Source organism: Pseudophryne corroboree, chromosome 10 (assembly GCF_028390025.1).
Source record: "Pseudophryne corroboree isolate aPseCor3 chromosome 10, aPseCor3.hap2, whole genome shotgun sequence".
Classification (NCBI taxonomy): Eukaryota; Metazoa; Chordata; class Amphibia; order Anura; family Myobatrachidae; genus Pseudophryne; species Pseudophryne corroboree.
In genome coordinates this window covers 269,259,379-269,274,709 of record NC_086453.1, presented here as the reverse complement: position 1 = coordinate 269,274,709, position 15,331 = coordinate 269,259,379, and the positions used below count along the sequence as shown (strand labels likewise).

The 15,331-nt window shown below is 45.2% G+C and overlaps 1 protein-coding gene and 1 pseudogene across 2 annotated transcripts in view; one reads left to right on the top strand and one right to left on the bottom strand.

Moving 5' to 3' along the window:
* The window catches only part of POU2AF1 (POU class 2 homeobox associating factor 1), a 172,486-nt gene that overhangs the window by 50,191 nt on the left and 106,964 nt on the right, over positions 1-15,331 (bottom strand). The window lies entirely within an intron of this gene.
* LOC134967223 (5S ribosomal RNA) lies at positions 4,437-4,556 on the top strand (annotated as a pseudogene).

The following is a 15,331-nucleotide window of genomic DNA, read 5'->3' as shown; positions in this document are numbered from 1 at the left end:
GGACTTAACTTGGGCCAAGGCCTTAGGTATTCCTCAGTTAGCCTTGGGTAGGTGTATCACCATGCATGGTTTAGATGGGAGTCCCTTGTCCAATGGGATTATTTCCCTCTGTACACCTCCTGTACTACTTACGGTAGGAGCTCTTCATTCCGAAAAGATCGAGTTCTTCCTTACCCATTGCCCAGCAGTTCCAGTGGTTCTGGGTCACCCTTGGCTGGCCTTTCATAATCCCACCATTGATTGGCAGTCGGGGGAGATTTCACAATGGGGTACCATCTGTAATAAGGAATGTATTACGTTTCCCGTTAGAATAGCTGCTGCCATTCCCGAACTCATTCCCGTGGAATACCAGGACTTTGTTGATGTGTTTTCCAAGGGCAATGCGGACATTCTGCCTCCCCATCGGCCTTATGATTGTGCTATTGAGCTAATTCCCGGTGCCACATTGCCAAAGGGAAGGTTATATGCTTTATCCGGGCCAGAAACTGCGGCCATGAATGAGTATGTTAAGGAGAGTCTAGGGAAAGGATTTATCAGGCCATCTAAATCCCCTTTAAGTGCAGGCTTCTTCTTTGTGGAGAAAAAAGATGGATCACTCAGACCTTGCATTGACTTTAGAGCCCTGAATAAGATCTCAGTTAAAAATACTTATCCTCTGCCGCTGATTTCTGTCCTCTTTGATCAGCTGCGTTCGGCTGTGATTTTTTCTAAAATTGACCTGAGGGGAGCATATAACCTCATCCGAATCAAGTCTGGAGATGAGTGGAAGACGGCTTTCAGTACTCAGTCGGGTCACTACGAGTATCTGGTGATGCCGTTCGGCTTGTCTAACGCTCCGGCAGTTTTCCAGGATCTCATTAACGATGTGCTCCGTGACTTTCTAGGAAGATTCGTGGTCGTTTACTTAGACGACATCCTGATCTATTCTGACTCAATTGAACAACATGTTACCCAGGTGCGTCAGGTTCTTCAAAAATTACGTGAAAATCATCTATATGCCAAGCTGGAGAAGTGTGAGTTTCATGTCACGGAGGTATCCTTTTTAGGGTACATTATTTCCCCTCGGGGATTCTGCATGGAACCTAAGAAGCTCCAAGCCATCCTTAGTTGGGCGCAACCCACCAACTTAAAAGCAATTCAGCGCTTTTTAGGGTTTGCGAATTATTATAGAAGATTTATTCATTCTTTTTCCGACCTGGTTGCTCCCATGATGGCACTGACTAAGAAGGGAGCGGATCCTACCAACTGGTCACGTGAAGCTGAGTTATCCTTTCAGGCCTTGAAACAAGCTTTTGTCTCAGCTCCAGTCCTCAGACATCCCAACCCAGAATTGCCCTTCATTGTTGAGGTTGATGCCTCGGAGGTTGGAGTGGGGGCTATCCTATCTCAAAAGGATCCGGATCCTCTGGAACTACATCCTTGTGCCTTCATGTCCAGGAAATTCTCATCCGCTGAATCCAACTACGATGTTGGTAACCGGGAGTTACTGGCTATTAAATGGGCTTTCGAGGAGTGGAGACATTGGCTTGAGGGAGCAACACATACCATTTCAGTATTGACTGACCACAAAAATCTTCAGTAGATCGAATCAGCTAAGCGGCTGAATGCCCGGCAGGCTCGTTGGGCTTTATTTTTTACTCGTTTCAAGTTTATTATCACCTTTAGGCCAGGTTCCAAGAATACCAAGGCGGATGCCCTGTCACGCAGTTTTCTTCCAGTTCATAATAAACAGTCCTGTTACTCCCATACTTCCGTCTTCAGTCATTTGGGCAGGCCTCACACAAGATTTATTTACCCAGTTAAAGCAGCTTCAACATCAAGCTCCTGGAAATACTCCTGCTGGTCGTCTTTACGTCCCTGAGTTTTTGAGAGCTACTGTTTTGACTGAATTTCATGATAGCAAAGTTGCCGGGCATCCGGGGATCTCTAAGACTTTGGAATTAGTCTCCCGCTCAGTATGGTGGCCTGGTCTTTCTAAAGACATTAAGGAGTTTGTTTTTTCTTGTCAGGTCTGTGCACAGCATAAGGTTCCCCGTTCCTTGCCTATCGGGCAACTTATGCCCTTAAATGTTCCTCTCAGGCCATGGTCTCATATTTCCATGGATTTTGTGGTAGACCTCCCTCTGTCAGCCGGATTCCGAGTCATATGGGTGGTAGTGGACCGTTTTAGCAAGATGGCTCATTTCATTGCTCTTCCCCGACTGCCATCTGCCCAGGGATTGGTTGTTTTGTTTCTCCGCCATGTTTTCAGACTTCATGGGTTGCCCACTGATATTGTTTCTGATCGGGGTCCACAATTCATTGCACAATTCTGGAAGTCCTTTTGTGCCTCATTAAAGATGAAATTGTCTTTAACATCCGGTTACCATCCCCAATCCAACGGGCAGACCGAGCGAGTTAATCAATCATTAAAACAGTATTTGCGTTTGTACTCAGCCAAACTCCAGAATGATTGGTCCGAGTTTCTTCCTTTTGCGGAGTTTGCTTACAATAATTCTTGTCATTCCTCCACTAATGTGTCTCCATTCTTTTCAGTTTTTGGTTTTCACCCCAGAGCTAATTCTTTTTTTCAACATTCTTCTGTTTCCTCGCTAACCTTAACCTCTCATCTCAGAGTCATTTGGAAAAAAGTGCACCTTGCCCTCAGAAAAGCGGCATTTCGAGAGAAAAAAATTTCGGACAGGCTCCGACGTCCTTGCACTTTTAAGGTGGGAGACAGGGTATGGTTGTCGACTCGTAACATTAGACTTCGACAAACCTCAGCTAGATTGGGCCCCAAATTTATTGGACCATTTCATATTATTAAAAAAATCAACCCAGTTGCTTTCCGGTTACGTTTACCAAGAGCTCTCCGGATCGGAAATACGTTCCATTGCTCCCTGTTGAAACCATACGTTTCTTCCAGTAGATTTCCTCGGAAGATCTCTCAGGGGAAATCACCAGTAGATGTACAGGGACAACAGGAGTTCTTGGTGGAGAAGGTTCTCGATTCCAAATTGTCCCGGGTCGGCTTTATTTTCTGGTGCACTGGAGAGGCTATGGTCCAGAGGAAAGGTCTTGGGTCCTGGATAAGGATCTCCATGCCCCGAGGCTCAAGAGGGCATTTTTTCGGGAATTTCCTCGGAAACCTGGCTTTAGGGGTTCCTTGACCCCTCCTCAAAGGGGGGGGTACTGTTAGGCGCCGGGGTCCGCTCGTCGGTGCGGCCCGGCGCCTAGCAACCAGGGACGCCGTGCGCGTACAGCCGCCGGCTCCCTGGCAACGCTAGACGCCGGGCGCACGGAGCCGCACGGACCCTAGCAACGGGGACGCCACTGGCGGACCGCGTTCCCCGTTGCTGGGTCCATTTAAATTAGTAAGGGCACCTGTTTCCTGGCCGTGCAGCAAGGCAGCTGCACGGCATTCATGCAATCAGCACTGGCAGCAGTTGATTGGAGGGCTTCTGTTTATATGCTCTTGCAGTGCCTCACACAGACGCCGGTAATAGCTTCCTGCATGCTGTATCTGTTTGCTGAGAGTGTTTCCAGTCCTGCTGTATCCGGTCGTTCCTGTCCTCAGTTGTCCTGCACTCGGAAGTCGTCATCTGTTCCTAGAGTCCTGACTGAGCACCGTTAAACATCCAGTGGTGTTCGTGAGTCGCGGCGTAGCCGTGTGTTGCGGCTTGGCCGCTTTATTACTTATTAATTATTATTTGTGTTTCGGAGCTTTTGCGGAGGATTCCGCTCCCACAGATCCACTCTGGTATCCAGCGGTGCTGGGTAGGAGTAATGGACTAGTGGATTTTGGTTGTCCTTTTATCTGGCGGTTTTTCCGCGCATACTTCAAGTTTGGTTAGTCAGCTTGTTGCCCTTGGCCTGTTGTAGTCAGAGGTCCTCTTGTCATCATCCTGCCTCAGATTTCCCTTTGTCTCTCACTAAGACCGGGGGGCACCGGAGTTGGGCAGACATAATCCGCCTTTCAAACGTGGCTGCCAGGGGCTCAAGAAACCATAGTCTCGCAAGGGATTTCCGATAGCACGGGTGAGACAATAGAGTTAGGGCGCCAGGGGCAACTAGTCTTTCCTGCTCCCGTAACCAGCATTCCCTTCCAGTACTCTGGCCATTGTCATAAGATCTCCTCCTGTCAGGAGTACTGGAATCATAACAGTTACATTGTGTTGTTTAAGTGTTCCCTTTATTTTTTTGAGCAGTGTATATGTGCTATGTGCTGTCAGACACCGCAGTGTCTTTATATATTTAGATACTTGATCCTGACAGGTCCCCACTTCACTAGCAGTGACACCTTTCCTTTCACCCTCGCTTTCAACATCCACCATGCAGACCCTCTCTTGCTCACTATGTGCAGCTTATTGTCCATCTTTGGTGTTGTATTTAGCAGTATCAGATTCCAGCTGCCTATATGGGATTCCCCAGTAGAGTACATATGTTGGTCTAGTGATATTTACAGCCATACCACACTGGCAAACGTCCAATTCCGGCTGATGTTGGAAACTAAGCAGTGTTGGGCCCAGTCAGTACCAGTATCGGTGACGATCTGGGAATTCTAAGTGCTGTACATCACTCACTTAATACCACAAGGCAGCGGACATTGTGCATTCTGTGCATTTCTCCCCAATAGGGCAGTTTGGATTCTTTTTGCACATATATTCTTATTTATATTGATTGCCGTAACAAGTGGGCATTGCTTTGCAATAGGTTGTTTTGAGGGTTGTCCTTGTGTCACCTGCTATTATTTCTATTAGACCTGTCATTCCTTCCTGCTTTTTGCACCCTCCACTTTCTAGCCAGCACTTTCAGGGAACCCTGTTCTGCTGAGCTTCAGCACTATTCCTTTTACTTTTTAAACACATCACTTCATTTCATTCACTTCTGTTTTGATATACAGCATCCTTGCAATTCCCCTCACTATCAGCATGCCATTTACTAGTCAGGCTACTGAGACCACTCGCCGCACGTTTTGCCGCACTCCGGAGCCGTTTCTATGCATGACACCGGGTTTGTTTAGCTCAGTTACCAGTGTCAGGGAGTGGGAGGAGACAGCTGGGGATGCATTAGACATGCCCGGACTTGTCTCAGCCCACGTCCTGATGCTGCTGGGTTGATTGTGGAGCCATTTGAGGCTTATATTTCGTGTTCTGACAACAGTGCGGTTAGCCCCTGAGGAAGACCAGTCGGTTGAAACAGCTGTCGAGCTGTGTTTGCTGTATTTGCTGTACTTCACCATGCCGTTTGGTTAAGGAATAAATCCTGCTTTTCTTTCATCTACACGTGAGTGCTGGCTTGTCTACTTTTTCTGTATCGCTGGAGAAGTGAGTGTTTTATATATATATATATATATATATATATATATAAAGAAGCAGAGGAACCGGCGCTAGGGTACTGTTTGTGGTACTAAACTTAAATTGACAAGTATATACACCTGAAGCTAAAATATAATACTCCTCATATTTTACATGGGTGGCAGCTTGTGAAACAAAAAGCTGTGTTTGTTAGACACATACAGTAGATATAGGAAATGGAGAACACAGGCGCCCAAATGTGTTTTAAATATATAAAAGGTGAAAAAGCAGGTATATGAGGTGATAAGATTTGACTGGATCACTTATCCGGTCTAGGTAGACATTGATCTGTCAGCCATCATTTGGAATTCAGTACATGAAAAAAAAAACAGCAAAACATAGTGTGTACCTTTCATAGACAAGTTATTTAACACTGTCTGGATATAAACTACATTTTTAGGGAACTAGCATATTCCCATTTATAATCAATTAGCAGCCTCAGCAGTGGATACGTTTTAAAAAAGACAAATTTAATAAATAACATAAAAATGGCTGAATGACACACGTACAAGAGTTAAAAATATATATAGCTTATTTGTCCATATAAGAGGTATCAGCAAAGTGTCCCATATAGGAGTTATCATCAGAATGTACCAACGCGTTTCGTCCGTCAGTGTCTGGACTTCATCAAGGGGATAACCACAATGAGTCTGGAGGCTCCATTTATACCGGAGAGAGGTAATGTCAGTGTCCAATGATTATGACATCACTTCCTGTGCTCCTGAACTATTGTGTATAAAGCTTAAACTTATGGTTCACACAGTGACAGACCTTATCCAGTGATGTAGACTGAAAGACTATCCAGTTATTAAGTGAAGAGAGTAGAAATATGTGTATAACAAGATACAGTGGCTTATTAGCGCGTGTGGACGGCGGTGGAACGCATATTGGAACGCACTGCCGTTCATGGCTGCGGTGGAACGCACCGCCACTTTGGAAATATCACGGCCGCCGTATATAGATATATGGGCGGTGGATTAAGCTATTAGTACTTGAAGGGTGTGTTTCAGAACTGTGTTGTAGCTACACACCGATTAGGATCGAAAGAGGAGGCCGAGGAACCTTGTTAGAAGTGAAAGTAGCGGTGGAATGCACCGCCATCTTGAGGACGTCACTTCCGCTGTAAACAAGGAAGTGACTGTACCAAAAAGAATAGTGCAGTAAAACAATCTATGAATCGGTGAACTTATAAAAAAAGGGAAATATAGTGAGGTGTAGTGCTATTTTCACCTAATAAGAGTGATGATTGGATTATTATGAGATACAATACATGCGATGCGCAGTGAAACGCACCGCCATTTTGGAGGGCTGCGGTGAAACGCAAATAGTGCCTATATTATAAAAAGTGAGGAAATATTATTCACTTAAATGCTAAAAAGCATTATATGTTTTATCTTATCAGTCCAAAGGGGGATGATGATAGATCCGAGAATCAGGCATCAGTTCGATTTACATATATGTCCATGATCTTTTATGGGGCAGTTTCTTTAGGATTATATTTTCTTCATTGAAGGTGTCCGGATCATTTATACTGAAAGATATATGCATTTACAAAGTGGTAGTACCCAATGGAGATGTGATCAAAATATATAGTTGTGAAAAAAATCTATATATAGGATGAAAAGTATATATATTAAACATCAAAGATCAAGAAAGAGAGAGTAAAGAAATAGTGGATATGGTGATTAGGTGGTATTTCAAAGAAAGGGGGCAATTTCGAAAGCTTCATTAAGTCCCAGGGGTGATAGAGTTTTTAATTCATGGATCCAAAACATTTCTCTTTTTGATAATTTGTTGAGGAGGTCTCCACCTCGTTCACCTAATTTCACCAATTCTATTGCTTTAAAAGATATATCTTCCGGGTTGGATCTATGTATTTCTACAAAATGTTTGGATACTGTATGGTTCTCAACTTTATTTTGAATGTTTCTAATGTGTTCTTGAATACGCAGTTTAAGAGTTCTCTTAGTTTTTCCAACGTTCTTAAATCCACAAGTACATTCCAATAGGTAGATTACCATGGTAGAGTTGCAGTTTAGAAAGTCCTTAATAAGATATTCCTTTGTGTTGTTGTAATTCGAGAATTTCTTTCTATTGGGATGAAGGAATTTGCATATATTGCAATTTCCACACTTGAAACATCCTTTGCATTTTATGAAGGTGGTTTTGGTGTTGCTAGGCAGGTGGCTAGTGGCTCTCTGACCCAACCAGTATCTCAATATTTAGATGCTTTATTGCAACCACTGGTGACGAACCAGCCTACGTACCTTAAGGACACGACACATTTATTAAACTGCCTGAAAGATCTGGGCAACCTTCCGTCAGATACCACCTTGGCTACACTAGATGTAAAAAGCCTCTACACCATCATTCCACACTCCAGGGGGATGGAGTCAATGAAGAGATTCCTGATCCAGAACAAATTTGAGACCTTGGATATACAGTTTTTTCTACAGCTACTGTACTTTACCCTTACACATAACTATTTCCTCCACAATGGGGGTTACTACCTCCAGTTGACCAGCTGTGCAATTGGGTCGAATGTAGCGCCAATGTACGCGAATGTGTATATGTTTGATGTGGAAAAAGATCTTTTCCTGGCACACAGGTCTATTAGCAGCAATATCCTACTATACAAACGCTACATAGACGATCTACTACTACTATGGCTAGGTGAAAAAGGAGCCCTGGAGGAATTGGTGGACGGTAACAACAAAGGTGATTCACCGGTCAAACTCTCCTTAACCTGTAGCTGTCAAACAATTAATTTTCTGGATGTGTGCATTTCTGTCAGAGGTGGTCAAGTAGTCACAGATGTCTTTAACAAACCAACGGACCGTAACACCCTTCTCCTTCACAGCAGTTTCCACCCGCGGGCCCTCAAGAATGGTCTACCCAAGTCACAATTGTTGAGGGCGGCAAGGATAACAAGTGACAAACATAAGGTGGAACCGGCGTTGGATCTAGTAGTGGATCATTTCCAAGCCAGAGGCTACCATAGGGGTCCGTTACTTTCTCTTAAGAATGAAGTGCTTGGTATGTCTAGGGAGGACCTACTCAGCCCGACTCCAAAAAAGAATGGTGAAAAGAGGATTCCCCTCATTACTGAGTTCACGACAGCGAGCTCAGTACTCTCCAGGGCGACTAGGGCGCTGTAGCCCTTGGTGTCCTCAGATCCAGCAGCACCATGCTTCAAGGGAAGAACAATCATGCCTAGTTACAAAAGGGGTCGTAACCTGAAGGACAGAGTGGTGAAACTAGATGTGACCAAGAGAGCACAGGTGCTCAGTAGGGAGGGGTGCTTCAAATGCCCGAAATGTGAGACCTGTAACTATATGATGACAGGGAGCAAATTCAGACACCCTAAAACTAATAAAGAATATGATATCAGACACCATCTCTCCTGTACGTCCCAGTTCGTCATATATGCAATCGTTTGCCCATGTGGACAGATATATGTGGGTCAAACAATAAGGACATTCCACGAGCGCATGGCGCTGCACAGGTCTGCCATTAGAGCAGCGTTGGAGGGGAAAGGCAATGACCAGCCGGTGGCACGGCACTTTAAGTCGGCCAATCACACTCTGGCACAGTTGAAATATATGATACTGGACCATGTGCCGAAGCCGTTGAGGGGCGGTAACCGTGTGAGGACCCTATCGCAGAAAGAGACAAAATGGATCCACATGCTGGATTCCCTGGCCCCCAATGGCCTTAATGAACAGATAATGTGGAATGTTTTCCTATGATATAGTAGTTGTTTAGTTGTGGTCATCTTTGTAATATTGCACTATGAGATAGAGTTAGAATAACCGTATAGTACAGTATTTCTCTGTTCCAAGTTATATGGCCCACTTTCTCCATCACTGGCTATGTCTCTGTCCCCATTTGGTTATGTATAGAATAGATTAGTATTTAGTGTAACCATATCCCTTGGGAATATGTAGTCCTGAGTTGTAGCCCAGCAGTAATCTCAGTGTTTTAACTTTTACTTTTCATCACTCCAGAGCCGGCCCTAACCAATATGATGCCCTAGGCAAGATTTTGGCTGGTGCCCCCCTAGCACCACCGCTGGTTCCGCCTCTGACCTTGCACCTCTTTCCCAGCACCATCACCCCTCACCCATAGCAGTCCTTATTTTGGGGTTTATACCCCCTATATTTTAAATAGGAACAGTTCGCACATTTGGCGCACAGCCCAAAAAGGGGTGTGATTTTGATGGCAAGGGGCATGGCCACACAATAGTAACCCCAATTCCAATTACGCCACATAGTACTGCAACTTTATTCACATTTTATCATGCAATAGTGTCCATAATTCATATTACATCCCACAGTAGTATCACTTTACCTTATAAACGTTACTCCTCACAGTAGAGCCCCTTATTCACATTACATCACACTGAATTGCTCCTTATTCACATTACACCACACCCTATTGCTCTTTATTCACATTAGATGAAACAGTAGTGTCCTTTCTATACGCAACGCCACATAGTAGAGCACCTTATACACATAATGCCACACATTAGTAATGCATTTATACACATAATTCCACACAGTAATGCCCCTTACACATATGAGACACATTATTAATGTCCTTATAAACATAATTTGCCTTAAACATTATGACAACCTTTATTAATGCCCTTTTACACATAATGTCCCTTACACATATGCCGCACATTATTAATGCCCTTATACACATAATGACATGTATAGTGCCCCCTACACATTTGCTGCACATTATTAGTGCCCCTATACACATAATGACACACATACAGTAGTACCCTGTTACACATATGCCACACATTATTAATGCCCTTATACACGTAATGACATGTATAGTGCCCCCTACACATTTGCTGCACATTATTAGTGCCCCTATACACATAATGAAACACATACAGTAGTACCCTGTTACACATATGCTGCACATTATTAATGCCCTTATACACGTAATGACACACAGTGCCCCTTACACATATGTTGCACATTATTAATGCATTTTTACATGACACACATAATGCTCCTTACACATATTCCGAACACTACTGCACAACCAACCCACTAACATGCACACAGCACTCACACTGCCACTAACACTGTGACCTCTGCCTCTGCTTGGATACAGATGTGTCCTCACAAATCTTGCATCAATGCTAACGTCGGGCACCTTTTTTTATAAAAATGCATCTTATTTGCAATGCATTGGTATGTGGCTAGGATGCACAAGCAGCTTCTGCTGATTAAAATGATATGCTGCATGCCTATATACTGTGTGAGACTGTGGCTGTATCTGCATATGAAATGCTACACACAGAATATAGGCATGCCGCATATCATTTTAATCAGCAGAAGCTGCTGATGCCCCTAGGCATATCAAATGCCCTAGGCAATTGCCTAGTTTGCCTATAGCTATGGCCGGCTCTGCATCACTCTATGTGTAACCGTATTTGGTTTCTTATATAACTCTGTTTTGGCACACTGAACATGCACTAGCACTTTAGTTTAATGTTTTTGTATTGTGATCTTTATATCCTCGTTCTATTCCCGTCTGTCAGGTCTGGTTCCCATGGCTACGGCTTGGTCGCGGTTACCAGGCAACAGCGGAAGTGGTAGGAGGCTACGTCATAGCAGCCTCCCACGTGACCGGAGTTCAGGGGAGCCGCGGCTTCCGGCCTCGGGACGCCGGCGGGCGCGAACGGACGGGGATGATCTCACTCACATCCAGGTATTTATATAGCACAGGAAAGTTGGGTCAGATATGTTTGTTTATGCTTTTTCACGTTGCACCTTATAGCATAGCACCTTGACAAAAACGCCGGTCGGGCGTTGAAACGTTGGTGGCTTGCACTATGCCTGTTTGAAATATTTTTGCACCTCTATTTAATACAGTTTTTTGGGCTTTAATCAAATCCTTGGAGTGCCGCCTGGTTCCTTTCATGCAGCTAGGGGACATACTGTTACAGCTGAAGGAACCTTCCATTGGTCTATAGTGTTTTAAGGAGGGCACCCAGGTGGATGGTTTTGGGACTGTGAGTGCCATAAATATATATGTATATATATATATATATATATATATATATATATATTTCTCATACGTCCTAGAGGATGCTGGGGTCCACTTCAGTACCATGGGGTATAGACGGTTCCGCAGGAGCCATGGGCACTTTAAGACTTTTCAAAGGGTGTGAACTGGCTCCTCCCTCTATGCCCCTCCTCCAGACCTTAGTTTTAGAAATGTGCCAAGGCAGACTGGATGCACTCCAGGGGAGCTCTACTGAGTTTCTCTGAAAAGACTTATGTTAGGTTTTTTATTTTCAGGGAGAACTGCTGGCAACAGTCTCCCTGCTTCGTGGGACTGAGGGGGCAGAAGTAGGAACCAACTTCCTAAAGAGTTTCATGGCTCTGCTTCTGGCTGACAGGACACCATTAGCTCCTGAATGGTACTGAACGCTAGCTGTGCCTAGATGCTCACTCCCACAGCACGCCATCACCCCCCTTGCAGAGCCAGAAGTCAAAAGATAGGTGAGTGTTAGAAGACAGATCTTCAATCAAGGTGGTGGCTAAAGGTACTGCGCGGCTGGCGGGAGCGCATCGTGCCATACTGCCCACACAACACAGGCACTGCAGGGTGCAGGGTGCTGGGGCGGGTGCCCTGGGCAGCATGAAACCTTATAAAACTGGTAGAAAGGGGGCATAAGATGCTGAGGCACAGCCCTACCCACACCAGAATAAATAATATTATCAGAATCCCTGAGGAGAATTGCGGGGGCGGAGCTTCCTACTCAGTCAGTCAGCACACTGCTCGGCGCCATTTTCTCTCCTCAGGCTGCAGAGACCATCGCTGGTCCTCCTCCACTACTGAATACAAGTATCAGGGTGCAAAACAGGGGGGGGGGGGGGGGCACAGTGAAATTGGTGCATTACATTGTGTATTTACATGATAAAAAGCACTGTATGTCAGTGGGCATTTTATGTTTCACAGGCATTGTGTTACTGGCGCTGGGTTTGTGAACTGGCTGCTCCTATCTGTGTCCTTCTGACAGAATTACTGTGGGTCTGTCCCCTATAAGTCCCGGAGTGTCTATGGTGTGTTTGTGCACATGTGTGACATGTCTGAGGCAGGGAGTTCTTCCCCTGTGGGAGCCATTTTATGGACACAGAGTTGTAATGTGGTGGCGCTGCCGGCACACCACGAGCCTGCATGGGTGAAAGAAATACGTGATAGTGTGAATCATATCAGTAGAAGATTAGATAAGTCTGAGTCTCATGCAGAAAGCTGGAGAAAATCAGTTGAAGATGTGATTTTCAGGGTTCTGCTGTCTCATCGCAGGCGACCCCTCTGGGCCACATAAGAGACCGTTTGCAAACATTGTACATACTGATACCGACACGGACTCTGATTCTTGTGTCGAGGATAGTGATTCCAGGGGGATAGATCCTAAATTGGCAAAAAACAAACAATATATGATTGTTGCTATAAAGGAGGTCCTAGAAGTTACAGAAGCCCCTACTGTACCTCAGGAGAAGGCTTACTTCTATAAGGAAAAGAAATGTAAGGTAACTTTCCCTCCTTCCCACGAACTCAATACTCTTTTTGAGGGAGTTTGGGTGAATCCTGAAAAGAAATTTCATATTCCCAAAAGGATTCAGATTGCTAATCCTTTTCCTTTAGAGGACAGAAAAAGATGGGAGTCACCCCCGGTGTTAGACAGTGCACTGTCAAGGTTAACAAAAAAGGTGATTCTCCCTGCACCTGGGACGTCTTCACTAAAGGAGCCGGCAGACCGCAAAATGGAGACTACGTTAAAATCTATTTGTGGCCAATGGTACTCTGCTCAGACCCACCATTGCTTGCGCGTGGGTGAGTCGTGCTATTAAAAAATGGTCTGATAACTTGTCATCAGAAAATGACACGATTGATAGAGACGAGTTACTCCTAACGTTAGGTAATATCAAAGACGCTGCCGCATACATGCTGGAAGCTATGAAGGATATTGGACTCTTGGGTTCAACAGCCGCTACCATGGCTGTATCGGCTCGGAAGGCGTTGTGGATTCGCCGGTGGAATGCTGATGCAGAATCCAAAATAAATATGGAGGCTCTCCCGTATATAGGTGAGGCCTTGTTTGGTGATGGGCTGGATGCGTTAGTCTCGGCGGCTACCGCAGGTAAGTCGACATTCTTGCCTTATGCTCCTGCACCGGCGAAAAAGACACATCACTCTCACATGCAGTCCTTTCGGCCCAACAAATACAGAAAGGCCAAAGGTTCTCCCTTCTTTGTAGGTAGAGGAAGGGGAAAAGGAAAGACTCCGCAGCGTCTCCAGGATCCCAGGAGCAGAAGTCAACCATTACTTCTGCCAAATCTGCAGTATGACGCTGGGGCTCCCTTGTGGCAGTCCGCTCAGGTGGGAGCACGTCTGAAACTTTTCAGTCACATTTGGATTCAATCTGGCCTGGACCCATGGGTCTTGCAAATAGTGTCCCAGGGGTACAAACTGGAGTTTCAAGACGTCCCCCCATGCCGATTTTTCAAATCGACCTTGCCAGCTTCTCTTCCAGAAAGAGAGGCTGCAACAACGGCAATTCAAAAATTATGTCAGGATCAGATCATTATTCTGGTACCTTTGTCACAAAAAGGAGAAGGTTTTTATTCAAGCCTCTTCGTAGTTCCGAAGCCGGACGGCTCGGTCAGACCTATTTTAAACCCGAAAAATCTGAATCTCTACCTGAAAAGGTTCAAGTTCAAGATGGAATCCCTGAGGGCAGTAATTTCCAGCCTGGAGGAGGGGGACTTCATGGTGTCAGTAGACATAAAGGATGCTTACTTGCATGTTCCCATTTATCCTCCTCACCAAGCTTATCTGAGATTCGCAGTACAGGATTGCCATTACCAGTTCCAGACGTTGCCGTTCGGTCTCTCCACGGCACCAAGGGTATTCACCAAGGTGATGGCGGACATGATGGTCCTCCTTCGTCAAAAAGGAGTCAATATAATTCCTTATCTGGATGATCTCCTGATAAAAGCGACATCCAGGGAACAGATGGTGCAGAACATCGCACTCTCCCTGTCAATGCTCCAACAACACAGTTGGATCATGAATTTTCCAAAGTCGCAGTTGGAACCAACGACAAGATTGTCCTTTTTAGGGATGATTCTGGACACAGAAGTACAGAGAGTATTTCTTCCAGTGGAAAAGTCTCTGGAAATCCAGAAAATGGTCAAACAAATCCACGAAATGGTCAAACATGCACCGGAAGATAATCCTGTCCTCCAAAGCCAGGATTTTGCTCCTGTGGTGGCTACACGGTTCTCACCTACTAGAGGGATGCAGGTTTGGGATTCAGGACTGGGTCCTGGTAACCACGGATGCAAGTCTCCGAAGCTGGGGAGCTGTCACACAGGGGGAAAGCTTCCAAGGAAAATGGTCAAGTCAGGAAGCCTGCCTTAACATAAACGTTCTGGAATTGAGAGCCATTTACAACGGCCTTCTACAAGCGGTACATCTTCTTCAAGATCATCCCATGCAGATCCAGTCGGACAATGTAACAGCAGTCGCGTACATAAACAGGCAAGGCGGAACGAAAAGCAGAGCGGCAATGGCAGAGGTGACAAGGATTCTCCTCTGGGCAAAAAGACATGTAAGAGCTCTGTCAGCAATTTTCATTCCGGGAGTGGACAACTGGGAAGCAGACTTCCTCAGCAGACACGATCTTCATCCAGGAGAGTTGGACCTCCACCAAGAAGTCTTCGCAGAGGTGACAAGTCTTTGGGGAGTTCCTCAAGTAGACATGATGGCATCTCGTCTAAACATGAAGCTTCAGAGATATTGTTCCAGGTCGAGAGACCCTCAAGCAATAGCAGTGGATGCACTGGTGACCCAGTGGGTGTTTCGGTCGGTATATGTTTTCCCACCACTTCCACTGATTCCAAAAGTTCTCAAAATAATAAGAAGAACAAGAGTTCGAGCAAATTTCATTGCCCCAG